Source organism: Hydra vulgaris, chromosome 15 (genome assembly GCF_038396675.1).
Source record: "Hydra vulgaris chromosome 15, alternate assembly HydraT2T_AEP".
Lineage (NCBI taxonomy): Eukaryota > Metazoa > Cnidaria > Hydrozoa > Anthoathecata > Hydridae > Hydra > Hydra vulgaris.
The window spans coordinates 6,227,178-6,243,105 of NC_088934.1; positions in this window are offsets into that span (position 1 = coordinate 6,227,178).

A 15,928-nucleotide genomic window follows, 5' to 3' on the forward strand; every position below is an offset into this window, starting at 1 on the left:
TGTAAGTCAGCACGACTTTATTCAAACGCAGTCATGTAACATGTACCACCGTTGCACAATTTTGTATTGGTGATTGAATTGCATACTTTATTATCTATCATGGTCATGCTTAAATTGTATGGAATTATAATATTTTTCATTTGAAAGTTGTTTTTAAAGATCTGTTTGTCAAAATGCGCTTTTTTATTTAAAAAAGTTTCTTAGATTTCCTTACTAAATTGCAATTTCAGAGGTTTGCAAATTAAGGTTGAAGATGGTTTACTCCGTAAAATCATTTTATCGTTCATTTTTTGATTTACACCTACGAAATCAAACATTTACAAGTCGAAATCAAACAAGAGAAGTAAAAATTAAACTTGCATTTGATATATTTCTTCAATCGTCATTTTATAAATGGTTTGTCTAGAAGTTCCCTCAAAGCCTTACTTACAAATCGTACTTGATATTTCCGAATCACTCATATATGTAGTATTGCCTTGATTTAGCAGTATAACAAGTTGAAGAATGTGGTCTAATAAAGCTTGCATAAAGACTCTGTAAAACTTAGGGTAGAATCATTTTTTGCTTTAAATACAGCTAAATATGGCGGAGAAAGTGTATTTACATCTTTTGCTTTTGTCTGATCTTTCAAATTTAAAACGAGCTCAAGACATTTTCGCGCCACGGTAAGGAAGGAGCCGTGAACTTTCTGGTTAAATGCACTTCCGCGGTGCTCTGCGACAAGACCGTTAGATCTTCTTGGGGCATCTAAATAAAAAAAAAATAAAAAAATGTTGCTATTCGTTGATTTCAAGTCTAATAGAAGTGCACTTCTATGCCATTCTTTTATGCAAATAAAGCTTAATTTGCATAAAAGATTGGCAATGATAAAAATTGAAAAGTAACCTTTTTATTTTTTTGCTTTGGATGTACTTTACAGTGTAACGTCTTTCACAATCTTTACAGCGTCTCAGTGACCTGAAGGTTGAAGACTCACTTCACTCATGCTTAGCAAACAATAATTCGCCGGAACTAAACTTCGTACGCATTTTTTCAGTTCTCCTACTTTTTAAGGATCAGATGATGTTTCAGAAATTCCAACGATTTGTTCTGCTAATTTATTTACAGTTTTACGTTTTTTTTTTCAATCTGAAAATTTACTATTGTATTTAATCAGGTTAAATACAACAGTTCTTGTTATTGAACTGCTTCCTTTAGATTCTAAACTTGGTCAATAAAACATAAATGGTAACTTTCATGTCATTACAACTGAATTGTAATTACATAGGGCAACCGGATCTGATTAAACTGAAATTAAAAATATATATATCTTTTATACTTATTTAATTTTTATTTACTTAATATTTAGTTAAATTACGAAAAAATTTTATTTATGAAATTTTAATATTAATAAAAATGTGTTATTTTATAATTAATACAGTAACGAGTTTTATCTAAATTTAGTTGTGTAACACAAAAATGACTTTCAAAGATTTAAATATCTGTATAAATGCATTTACGTTACTGAATTTATTTATATATGTATTTGCTTATTTATTTATTCATTCATTTGTTTAATACATAAAAGTAGAAAATAATTATCTTTAGAAAGCACGTACAATATCCAAGCATTACCAAACACGCACATTTTCCGCAACTCATAAAGCTAGAAACTTTTACTAATGAAAAAAGTTTGTTAAGAATTAAATTCTTAAGTATTAATTAATTCTAATAACTTTATTTAAAAATAAACAAGATATTCAGTTTAAAATATAAAACCGGATTGCAATAATTTCTTGAAGTTTGGAAAATGATAAAAACGGCAACTTCTGTCTTTTTAAAGCTTTTTATCCCAATACCCTACGGTTTATGTGAGCGACCATTTTGGCAAAGGTAATTTTAATTATTTTTTCGTGGCATTTTAAACTAAACCCTTCAAAGTGTAAATAAACATAGCCTATTTTAATAATAATAGCTTAGATTGTTTATACTATATTCATAATATTTTGTATCTCAGCTTACTTTACAGTGAGTGAGCGTATAGTGACCAGTTAAATTAATGTTTTGCTTTTTAATAGTAAACTTTTTTATTTGTTGCAAAGTAAATTATTTTTATATGTACTTTGTAAAAGTATATAACATTAGTTATGCATATTTCGGACGTATTGTTATTTCGGATGCATACTCAAAAGTCTATTTCATTTAAAATCTTAAATTTCAAGGTTGAAATTTAAGATTTTAAATGAAATTTTTTTTATATTAGGAAGAATTTGAGAATGGGAATATTCTGAAAAATTTTTTAGCTAAGAAACGACCACGAGTGGCTACAATGAGTACAGTGACCACTAGTGACTACAGTGATTTTTTTTTTCTTGTATAATCAAGTTTCTCGTTTAAACAAAAATTAAATTTTTTTTTCTCACGTGTATTACAACAAATACTTCATTTTTTGCAATAAAATGCAGTATTGAGATAATATGAGGTTATTTTAAGTTTAGCTCAAGAAAATAAATGCTATAGAAATAAAGTCATTCTATATATTTTACTAGTGTTCGGCACAAATTCAAATAGTTTGATCAAATATGCGTCAAATGTTTGAAATGGCCAAATTCAAATCTTCCTATTTTGAATTTAGATCAAATTCAAATCTTTCCAAGATTTGATGTATATTTGAACGTTATTTAACTTATTTCATTTATTAATTTTAGTTATCTGAATCTATAAATTTTATTCATATTGCAGCATTTGTTACTATTTCTCACACATTACAGCTTCTTTTATTCTTTTTAATCCAACCAAGACTTCAAGCACTGGCAAGCTTGAATGGTATCTGCAGAGAGAAGATTTCTTTTGTCAGTAATAAGATTTTTTCCTAATGAGAAGAGCCTTTCTGATGATACAGATGTAGCAGGAATGGCCAGGTAATCTCTGGCCATTCTGGATAGGTTTGGATATTTGTCAGATCGAGATTTCCACCAAAGTAATATGTTGCTATTATTGCCGCCATCTATCTTACTTGTATCATTACAATAGTTTTCAAACTCATTACATGGGTTTGATGAAACACGCGATTTGAACGGGGTATATTTTGAAACGTTTTGAATGCTTGTAGCGGTTGTACCATTGCTTGGGGCATAATTGATTTGATATTCACAATTGACTGTGTCCATAATCTTTGTATACGACTCGCTGTTTGCGCCCTTATCATTTTTGTAATATTCAATACCAAATCTTGGGTCCAGGACAGTGCAGATAGTAAAGCAGTCACTAGTCAAATTATAATATTTTGAAATTTTTGCGAGCGCTGCAACTGTAGAGCGGTGTAGATTATCTTCAGGGTTGGTTTTTGTGGTCATCCATTCAGTAATGTGATCCAAAAGAATATTGAAGAGAGGAAAGATTTTCAAACGCAAAAATTGAGAACAAAGTGAATATTTGAAAATCAAATTCAAATCCTCCAGATATTTGTCAAATCAAATTCAAATCTATCCCCTCAAAGAACAGTTCAAATTCAAATCTTTAAAGGTTTGACGTATATTTGATTTTGCCGAACACTATATTTTACAATAGGTTTAAACTTATAAAAAAATTATTGGCGTGTCTACGCCCCCCCCCGGGCCCCCGGCGTTTACGGCTCTGTATATATATATATATATATATATATATATATATATATATATATATATATATATATATATATATATATGTATATATATATATATATATATATATATATATATATATATATATATATATATATATATATATATATATATATATATATATATATATATATATATATATATAGCAATGTTAAAGTATATAATGAAATTAGAATTATACGATGTGTTTATACGATGTGTTGCCTGATTTACAAATTATAAATATAAATAAAGAATGGGAAAACGGAGGAGGCTTTAGATGAATTGGAAAAATAAACAATAAATTAAAAACAAACAGCTCAATACCAAAATTTACTTTTAATGCCCGTGTAAATGGAAAGAAACCTGGTTTAGACTAGTGAATGTAGTAGACCTTTGATTTATTTATTTATTTTTTTTATTAGGTGCCCCAAGAAGTCCTTACGGTTTTATCACAGAGCACCGCGGAAGAGCATTTGAAAGGAAGTTCACACGTCCTTCCTTACCGATGTTATCAAACTTTCGGAGAGGTGGCATTAAACCACGGATTTCTAGCTATTGAGGCAAGCGCGCTAACCACAGCGCAACGGCTGTTTAACCACTGCGCTACGGTTGCATATCAGGCAAATTATCAATGGATTACTTGTAAATGTGGTAAAATGGTTTTTTGGAACTTGTTCTTTTTTATTAATTAAATATAATTTCAACTTGAATTTACGTGTTTTTGAATGCTAATGTATGCAATTGTCTATGAAATAAAAATCTGAAATTAAATTAATTATTTTATACATAAATATTTAAAAAAATCTGATAATTAAATGCATGTGCGTGTATGTGTTAATTTTTTTATTTTTACACGTTTTATTTTTTCCAAGCACATCTATGTGTATAATTTTCTATACGCATTTATACGCGTATAATGGAATCCGAATTAACATGCATTGCATGCTATTTTGAATTTTATAATAATGTTTTTATAACTAATTTGCTAAATAAAATATAGAACTTATTTGAAAAAAGTTGTTAAACATTTTAATCAGCTCGCCAAGCTCTACAAGAATATATAAAAATATTTTTATAATTCCAAAGTTTAAACGTTGTAACCTTAACTCAAAAAAAAAACGTCAAAAATATGCATAACTCAACTTAATTAAATTATAACAGTGGAGTAGCGAGGTAAACGGGAAATTGCCCCGGGCGCAAAGATTTAATTTCAAAATTTTCAAATTATCTTTTCTTTTTCTGTTAAAAAAATAAAAAAATATAATTTATGGTTTAGTTTTTTAACAGAAAAGTAATAAAGAATTTTATGACATAAATTTAAAAAATATTATTTTCGTATGTAAATACTATTCGATTATTGCTAGCAATAATCGAATAGTTTTTTTATTCGAACAGCAAGCTGTTCGAATAAAAAAATTTTAGAAGTTCTTTTTTTCTTAACAAAAGAACGAAACTGCAACTTTATGGTTTTTTTGTAATTAAACGGTTTATTGCGCGATTCGTTTTATTATAAAAATCAACTGTTTTTATAATATGGTTTTTTTTGTAATTAAATGGTTTATTGCGCGATTCGTTTTATTATAAAAATCAACTGTTTTTATAAAATTTTTATAAAAGTATTGTAAAAGTTATTTTTAAAAATATTATTTAATTTTTAAAATTAATATAATTATATTAAATAACTGTTTAATATAGAATAAAAATTGTTAGATCTTACTTCAATTGTAAGTTCAATTGTCGTTGATAGATTTTACTTCCACTTAAACTATGCGGAAATATAAACAAGTTTATGCGTAAATATAAATGATACTATGCGTAAATAAGGACTTTTTTAATTTTTTGTTTTTTTTGTTTTTATGTTTTGCCGTACATATAACAATTACAAATTTCGTAAATTAATGGTGTAATATTTACAAGTTTCGTGAGTCAAAATTTATAATGGAATATAAATATTTTCATACAATAATATACATTTTTTTATTGTAAATATAAATATTTTCATATATTATTTGCGTTTAAGTCATATTTTAGTTATTTATTTAGTTTCTTCTTTTAATTTCATATTTTCTTACTGATATTTTCATATTTTAATTTTATTTCTGTATAAAAAAAGTTTGTATTTCTGCATTTCTGTATTTCCAACAACAATTCGCCTATTTACTTATATTCGCTAGATGCTGAAAAAGCTTTTGACAGTTGCAACCCCAGGATAAAAAGCTCTATAGAGTTTGTAAAAACCCAGGATAAAAAGCTCTATAGATTTTTTATAAAAAAAATCAATCTTATTTTCTATAGGCTTTTGGCACATATGGCCTATAGAGATTTACCCATCAAAAGTTTATAGAGTATGCAATAGAAAGTCTATAGAAGTTTATATATAGATAAGCTATACTCTTTTTTATAAACTTTTGAAACCTATGGCCTATAGAAAATTAACTAGAGAAAGTCTATACAAGATTCTATAGACCATATTTTTCAAAAGTGTATAGAAAATATATTCTGCAATTATTTACGATGGTTTATATAATCGATATATAGCAATGTATAGAAATATGCAGGCCCGTACCGTGGGTAGAGGGGGTCGTTGTGTGCGATTGACACCCTTTATTTTATTAATTCTATTTTTTTTTTCATGCAAACTTTAGCATAAAAATCGAACAAGATTTATATTTGCTATTTATATTCAAAACAGTCTTATTTTTAAAACACCTCCCTCACTAAAAAATTTCACGGTACGGGCCTGATATATATAAGGAATATTTGCTGTTGGCAGAAAAAAAACAGATATAAAAAATGTACATTTTTAAAATCTTTCAAAATTTTTTAAATCTTTTTAACTTTTGATGCAATGTTTAACTTAATCTTGACTGCTGTTCGCACATCCTTCGACGACACTTCTAGTATCTCACAGGCACAAGCTAAAAATACAAAAAAATTTAATTATATATTGATTTATTTTGTTTAATACAGAAAATATTTGCTACAATTAGTTACCAATTACACCATCGACAAGGTCTTCACAAATTCTGGGTTTTGCAATTTTGTCAGAGTGAGCATTACTTTGCTTACCAGATAAACTAACACTGCTCAGATAACTGTTTCCTCCCACCAATGACACTAAAAGATCATTTACAAACCTATTTGTACCATGCAATTTGTTGCATTTGCTGAATTTTACATGGTCAATGTATATTTTGTGACCAGGCACTATTTGTTTCTAAATAACAAAGTAAATGTAAATATAAAAAAGTATAATTAAATATATGAATAAAGTTTAAAAATTTTCAACCAATATCTTACTCTGCTAGTTCCGTCTGGGTAGTTAAGTTCTTTCCAAATTGGAATGGATAAACTATATATATATATATATATATATATATATATATATATATAATATATATATATATATATATATATATATATATATATATATATATATATATATATATTCCCAGACTAAAGCATGAAAATTATATAATAAAGCTATAAAGTTACTTAATTTTGGCTTGACACAGCTAGTAACTGCCTTGATTGATATGTATGCCTGAGCTAGATCATTGTTTATATAAAATGATAATTTTTTGCATATTTTTGTTAAATATTTTGTATAAACATCCATAATATAAAATCATTTTTATATAGTACTTTATAGTACTATATATAATTTTCTTCTGTCTCCAGAAAAAATTCAATTCTCAAGGCACATTATATTCTCAAATGTTCTTTTAAAGAATTAATTCTAATACTAGAATTTCTAGAAGTCTATAGAAAATTTAAAAAATTTATTCTCTATAGACAAGATTGTATTTTTTATAAAAAATACAATCTTGTCTATAGAAAATAAATTTTTGTTTATATATTTTATTATTGTATATAGATTTATATATATAATATATATATATATATATATATATATATATATATATATATATATATATATATATATATATATTTATAGATATATATTTTTTATTATTATTATATATATAATACCTATATATAATAATCTATATATAGACTTCAATTTAATATATTAAATTATAAATATATATACCTTCTATAGACTGCAAGATTTTTTCTCTATAGACTAATTTGAAGTTTATAGAAAGAAAAAAAAGTCTATTGAAAACAGTCTATAGAAAAGCAATATTTTGAATTTCTATAGACTTCTAGAAATTGCGTCTCTAGAAATTTTATAGAATTCAATTATTTTTATACAATTTCTATAGAATTAAAATATTTTTTTACAAACTCTATAGAGCTTTTTGTCCTTGGAAATACACCCCAAAATATATATATATATATATATATATAAATATATATATATATATATATATATATATATATATATATATATATATATATATATATATATATATATATATATACAGTGGCGGCGTTAGGGTAGGGCCTTGTTGGGCGATGGCCCAGGGCGCCGAATATAAAGGGGCGAAACTAATTGGTTATTTTACCATTTGCCTTTTTTTTGAATGGGGTTAAATTGAGCTAGGGGCGCCGTAGAAATCTGGCCCAGGGCGCTGGTAGTGCTAAAACCGGCACTGTTGATATATATATATATATATATATATATATATATATATATATATATATATATATATATATATATATATATATATATATATATATATATATATATATATAAGAAGGAATTTATTTCTATGCCGACATTTCGATATAATTTAAGTTTTCTTATTCAATAAACTGTTGTCATTTTTTGAAATAATTTCATATTTTTCATTAAGGCATAACTTGCACGATTTTGTTTTCAGGTTATACGCTTCACATACTCTAATTATTTTCCAATTAACCACAGGATTTTTATCTTTAATAAGTGTTCTTATATACCTTTAATAAGTGTTCTTATTGAAAATTTTATGTAGTTTGTTGTTAATTGGAAAATGTTTGGCAATCAAGTTTTAAAAGCATTTTCCTATATTTGTGGTGACATTTATGCTAAAAGGAGGGTTGTACCAGATTATTTTGAGCGTACGGTTTTTCTTTTGTTGTCGTTTTAAGTTAAGTTGTTAAGATAGTTTATAACCAGAGTTTCGTAGTGCTTCATTGTCTCATCTCAGTTCGACATTTTGAGGTAGGGGGTCATCCATAAATGATGTCAGTAAATATTGTGGGGAAGGGAGTGCTGGAAAGTTTGACACTAATTGACAATGGGGATGGGGGTGTTGAGGCCAAAATGATGTCACTTTAAATTACTTTTTTAGTTTTAATGAGCAGATTTTAACGGTATTTACATCTACTAAATGGTATAGAAATTATGTTTTGTTTGAGGGGAAATTAATATTATATGCGGGGAATTTGATATTATATTTTATTATATTAGTATAATATAATATTATAAATTGATATAATAAGTTTCCCAGAGACATCGAAAAAATAACAACTACTAACGTAAAATTAAAAATTACTATCGTTTTATTAATATATAACCATTTGACTGCAAATCAAATTATGTTAGAAATATTACCTCTTTGTATATAAAATTCACAATCGTTATTCGCTCCCTAGCGGATTATAAAATGTGGTTCAAAATAAACTCATAAATTTGTCATTTTTTGTAATTAAATTGTCGTTATTTCAAATACGAGACTCTAATTGCTCTCTAGTTGATTGCAAAACGTGATTCAATGCAAACACATAAAGTCTATTGAAAATTCGAAACGCCAATTTCTCCCAAGCGGGTTGAAGAAACTCTTTTAAAAAGCTTGCGCTAACGATGAGCAAAATCATTATTCTGATTGTGATGTAAACAATACTAATAAATCAATATTAAAATATGGATAAAACCGCATTATTTAACTTATTGATGGTCTCGTATAGAAATGCTCATCCCGATAAAAAAAAGGCTAATATCTAAAAAGAAGTCCATAGTATATGGAATTCATTAAAAGAAGACAAACTGGTGCATAAGGATCTTGAATCAAGAGTAATGTATTTAATCAATTTATTTAATGAAAAGGCAATGAAGTTCAAGAGCAAGCAGTTATCATTTTGGGCCAATACTCCAAAACAGTCTACCCCCACGTATACTCCACTTGAATTTGACAAGAATTCCTCACAGTTTGTTGAGCCCACCAATGAGCGATCTATTATTGACGATCAATAAAGTGCATTAACTTTGAGTTTATTGACCACGAAAAATCAAAAAAAGGCAAGAACAGTGGCTCAAGATCGACTCAATTTTGAGATTGCAGCTTTAAATTGTGAAGTTGCTGGACTGAAGACAAGAAAGAGAAGTGGATTCATTGCTTAAGCTGAAGAGGATGATTTGAAAAAGAAAAAGAAGAAACTAGCTCATCTATGTAAAGTACTGGCCAAAAAAAAGTATGATCAAGCTCATTAGAAGATAACTAGAAAATTGAATAAAGCTAGAAGGGAGGAAATCTGCTCGGAGCATCCAGAAGTCAAAGAAAAACTAAAAATCAGAAAGAAACCTGGTCAACCGTCATTAGAAGTAGACGAACCTCTTCTTTTGAAGGCGATTATGGATATTGCTCTCCATGGTTCATCCGCTGATGAAAGACTTAGGAAGTGGATCTTTTATACATAAACTGTTTTATAATTTGAAAATTTTTGTAAAAGACCAGTATATATTTTTTTGTGATAAACTGATGTGGAAAGTGAAACAGACTTGATAAGAACATCTAAAAAATACAATTTGAATATCTAGTTCTTTTTCCATCGTAAATTTTAAGTTTTAATGTTGTTTATTATGTCAAGAATTTAACAAATATTTTGTTAATGTAGGCGCCTCTCTTGCATCTAATATTGTTCAGTCGACTAAAGTGTTTGATGAATACTTGGGAGATAAACCCGCGACTAGCATATCTAATGAAAAAATAAATAAACACGAGTTTAACAAAGCACTATTTGAACTAAAGCGTAACAAGTCATGTGGATATGACGACATTACTAGTAATGTAGCTATCAATGTTATGGATAGTATAATAAAACCATTATTTTATTTAATAGCATTTTCATTTGAGAATAGTATATTTCCTGATAAATTAAAATTAGCTAAAATTCACCCAGTTTTTAAAAATGGTGATTGTTCTTCTGTTTCCAATTACCGCCCTATATCACTACTCCCTGTCTTTTCAAAAATATTTGAAAAGGTAATTTTTAATAGAATTTATGATTACATGACATTAAATACGCTTTTATACAAAAATCAATTTGGGTTTCAGAGATACTGCTCTACTGAACACGCAATTATTGAACTTTACCCCACCTCTGCCATTCTCTTCGGGACGCCACAGAAATCTGATGGATTTCTGATGAGTCTTTATTGATGAAACACAGTGTTAAATGAAAAAATTTTTGTTAAGTGATTTTCTACTAATTTATATATATATATATATATATTTATATATATATATATATATATATATATATATATATATATATATATATATATATATATATATTTATTTATTTATTTTTTTTTTTTTATTTATTTAATATTTGCCGTATATTAAAATTTACAATGAAATAAATCGTGTTAATAAATAAGAGAGCTGGAGCAAGCAGAAGACATAAACTGTCTTATCATCGAGCCCCATTTACATTGAAAAAAAATCGTCAGCTTATATATAAAAAAAGAAAAGTAGCAAAGTACATAATAAGCATTTTACACGTTAGTTACAATATAAATATAAGTGTTGAAATATAATGCAATATATCAAAAATTAACAAAAGTTAAATATAAATAAAAATAAAACAGCAACAAAAGAGAAGTAGTGTCAATAACTATTTTTTAGATAATTTATATTATTTATTTTAAAAGAGATATTTTAAATCAAGGTCATTTTGCAATAAGAGACTCTTAGATTCTTTCCTGAATTGTTCCAAAGAGATGTTTTGAATATTATTTTTTTTGTAATAAATTTTAAAAAATGTTTCCACAGAAACGGTCCACGATATTGAATTTGTTAAGAACCTAGTTTTAAATTAGTTTTTGGTACAATGAAGTTGTTAATTGAAAATTTAGTAGGATACTTGTGCGAGATTTTACTAAAGTAAGACTGAAACACAATAGGAGAAAGCCCACGTTTTATTTTAAACATGAATTGTAGAACCTGGTGTATATTAAGTTTATAGATACTTAGGGCACCAAGCTTCCTTAAAAGAGGTTCGCTATGAAAAGTTCTGTGTGCACCAAATACAATCCTGCATGCGTGTTTTTGCTTACTATAAAGTTTTTTTAATTTACTATAATTAGTACTACCCCATACAATATTACAGTACGAGATAAAACTATGAATAAATGAAAAGTATTTTTTTTTTAAGGAAGCAGTGTTAAGATATGGTTTAGTTTTATATAATATGGAAATATTTATTGAGATTTTATTTTCTATGTATTTTATATGTGGTTTCCATGACAAATTTTCATCTAGTATTACTCCTAAAAAATTAACGATTGGTTCCCTTTTAATAAATGTTTTATTGATTATAAGATTAGGTAATTTTAGAGGAACATCATCACCTTTACTAGGTTTGGAGAATAAGATAAATTTAGTTTTTTCTACATTTAACGAAAGCCTATTACTTGTAAACCACTCGTTTATTTTTAATAGTTCTTCATTAAATATATTAAAGAAAACTTTTATGTTTTTGTCGGAATAAAAAAGATTGCAGTCGTCTGCAAACAATATAACATTTAAAATATTTGATGCTAAGTACAAATCATTTATATACAATAAAAATAATAATGGTCCTAAGATTGAACCTTGGGGCACACCACAAGTTATGTGTTTTTCTTTTTCAGTTTTTTTATAAATAATACATTGTGACCTGTTTGCTAGATAATCTTCAAACCAAAGTAAGTTTTTATTTCTTACTCCATAGAGTTCCAGTTTTTTTATAAGTATCTTATGGTTAACAGTGTCAAAGGCTTTTGACAGATCAATAAAAACTCCTAAGGTAAAATAGTCATTATTGAATGCATTTGTTACATGATTAATCAGTTCAATTACCGCTTGGTTAGTTGAATTATCTTTTTTAAACCCAAATTGTTTACTGTACAGCAAACTGTTTGAAATCAAATAGTTATAAAGTCTGTTATACATAATTCTTTCCAATAATTTTGAGAAGCAAGGTAAGACGGAAATTGGTCTGTAGTTGGAAATATTAGTTTCGTCACCAGATTTAAAAATTGGAGTGATTACGGCAACTTTAAGTTTTTTTGGCACAACACCTAGTTTAAATGAAAGGTTAAAAATATGAAATAATGACGGTTTAATGATATCGTAAACTGATTTAACAACATTTACACTAATTTTGTCAATGCCGGCACTTTTATTACTTTTAAGACTATTAAAAGCATTTCTTAACTCGCTTAGATTTAAATTAGATTCATCCATAATAGTATTACACGGTTTGATATAAGATTCAAACTCTATGGTACTTGGTGGAATTTTACTCGCCAAGTTTGGCCCTACTTCAAGAAAAAATGAGTTAAGTTTTTCAGCTATTTTTTTTTGTAAGTTATTTCCCCGTCAATTAAAAGCTTTTGGGGGAGATTATTTGTTACACATTTATTTTTACCAATTACTTGTTTAATTATATTCCACGTTTTTTTAGTTAATTTATATTCCACGTTTTTATATATATATATATATATATATATATATATATATATATATATATATATATATATATATATATATATATATATATATAAAGTATATCTTTTTTGAAAGATTTTTCTAAATTTTAAACAGTTTTTAAAAAGTCTCCATATTTCTACAAAATATTTTTTGCAGGATTAAATTTATTTGATGTTAAGAAATATTTTACAACTTTAAAACTTTGCTCATAGTTACCCCCATCAAACTTGCCCGTAATTTTTCAGTAATGTATTGTTTTAAACACGAGGACTAATTTAATCTGTAAAGATAAAAACATAAGAAAAACTCAAATGTGTATGACCATGTCATTCAAATAGTTGGAAACGATCAAACAGAAGTTAGTACAGATAATATTTAAAAGAAGCTGTTTAGTTTTCTTGAGCAACAATTGTAAAAATGTCAAAGGACAACGGACGCATGTAAAAGTAACATGTTCATATTGGCTGAGGAGAGAAATAACGTTACTTAATGGTGCGATTCTATCTTCCTCTTCAAGCCAGTCAATTCCATCACGATCTTCTGGACGACCAAGGTTGTCCTTATACTAAATAAACTAAACGAGCATTCTAAATAAAAATACACTAAATAAATTAAACGAGCAAAAATATTGGAAGCATCAGTATTATCTCTGATAAGGCAAGCAGCAGGTATGGCTGCACGTAAGTAAAAAAAAAAACACAACTTAGCGTTTTTTTTTTGCTAATGTGCAGTCATAATTGCTTTTGAAAAGAATCGAACAATAGCTCATTTGAATTTATTAAACTACATGCTAGTTTTTGTTAAGAAAATATTTTTTTAAGTTTGTTGATTGAATACTAGCCCATGTAATATTGGAATTGTAAATGAAACAATTTATTAGACCAAAATAAACAAGTTTCACACTTTCTAATGTTATACATGGACGAAATTCAAATCAATTTTTTTTCTAATTTTTGATCGAATATAATTTATGTGGGGAAGCCGTGATAGGGAAAAGGCGCCTATGATGGCATACTTAACTTTGAAGCTTCATTATTCAGTATCCTGAAGACCAATAATAAAAGTTTTGATATGGATACATTCCTTGTTACATCTAGAACAATAATTACTCTGGGAGTTTTCATCAGTTTTATTTTTTTATAAGTTATTCTTATTGCAAAAAAAAAGCACAAGTATGCCATCATAGGCTAACACTGCTCCTATGATGGCATAGGGGAGGATGGGGCTAGTTAGGATCGAGGGTAACTTAATGATTTCATTTAACCTTTTCTGAGTCTTCCCTCAGAAAAGCCAGAAATTACTCGAAACCATCCTAATTTACCATTTCATGCTACACACCAGCATTGTAAAACTTTGCGCATGCGCATAGGATATATTGCGTTTTACGTATTTTTTGGACCGAAAAAAAAATTTGGAGCATCGCTTTCTTTTAACTTTACTTAAAAATAAGTTTTTCTTATAAAAAAAAAAGGTTTTCCCAACTCGTCAATATTTCAACACCCCCAACTCGTCAGTATGCCATCATGGGTAAAAGTCATCATTTTCATTAAAACAAGCTGTGTCTGCTTTGTTCAAAAGATAAAATTAAAGTAACTATTTCACTAAATGCACAAAACCTGAATATAAAATGCATGAAAATTTCATCTCTGCACAGTTAATAGTAAAATCACAATCTTAAATATATGAAGGAAATAAAACTACAACAACACATCCCAAAATCGATTTTTGTTGATTATAAAAACAATACTTGTGCACAGCGTTTTTTCACTAAAACTAATGTAAAGTCAGTATAGTCATGTAGGCCTAATCATTTTTTTACCAAAACCAATTTTAATGGAAATATGACCGGTATGCCATCATAGGCGCTATGCCATCATAGGCGCCTTTCCCCTAACTTTTTATCAATAAGTATTTTTAAGAATTGACTTTCTTTTTTCAATTAGTTAATCGTTTAAAATCAAATCAGGTAATTTTTAAGGAAGGTTTTCATCTTGTGATTCTTTATGCAATAAAGCATATTTTGTTTTATCAAGAATGTATAATAGAATGGAGGGAGAATGAAGCCGAAAATTGTTTAAAATTGTAGTACAGTCTTTGTTGTATAATTATTTCAGCAGCAAGTCAAAATGTCCCCTTCGCGTTAAAAAAGTACAATTTTGAAATGTAGTTTGTAACCTTTGTAAGCTGTAATCAAAATAGATTACTCTCTTTAAAGTTGACTGGATAAGTTTTTAACAACTGTTCCAACTATAAAGTAGTAATCGCAACAAAAATCATGGTCTATGTAAAGTTAGTTTTTTGAATACCTCGATACTTGGTATAAATATCGAAGTTTTAGATAATCTCTAAACTTTATTTTTTGCTTCCCGTTTGGCTATAGATTTGTTACGTCCTTAAAGAACGTTTTTTCGGCAAGGATCTTATTAAATTTTCCAGGGTTTTGTTTTGTGTTGTAGTTTTTGCTGGATTTAAAAACAAGTTGCTATATTCTAAATATAGACATATAAAATACACTTTTGTATATTCGGCAAAAATACTCCTAATTCTTATTTAGACATTTATTATTTCAAATCTAGAAATTTAGTATTAGTCGTTTAAAAGCACAACTTAAAAAAATAACAATAGAGTTAAAATACTGTTTACGATTTTTCTAAACTTTCA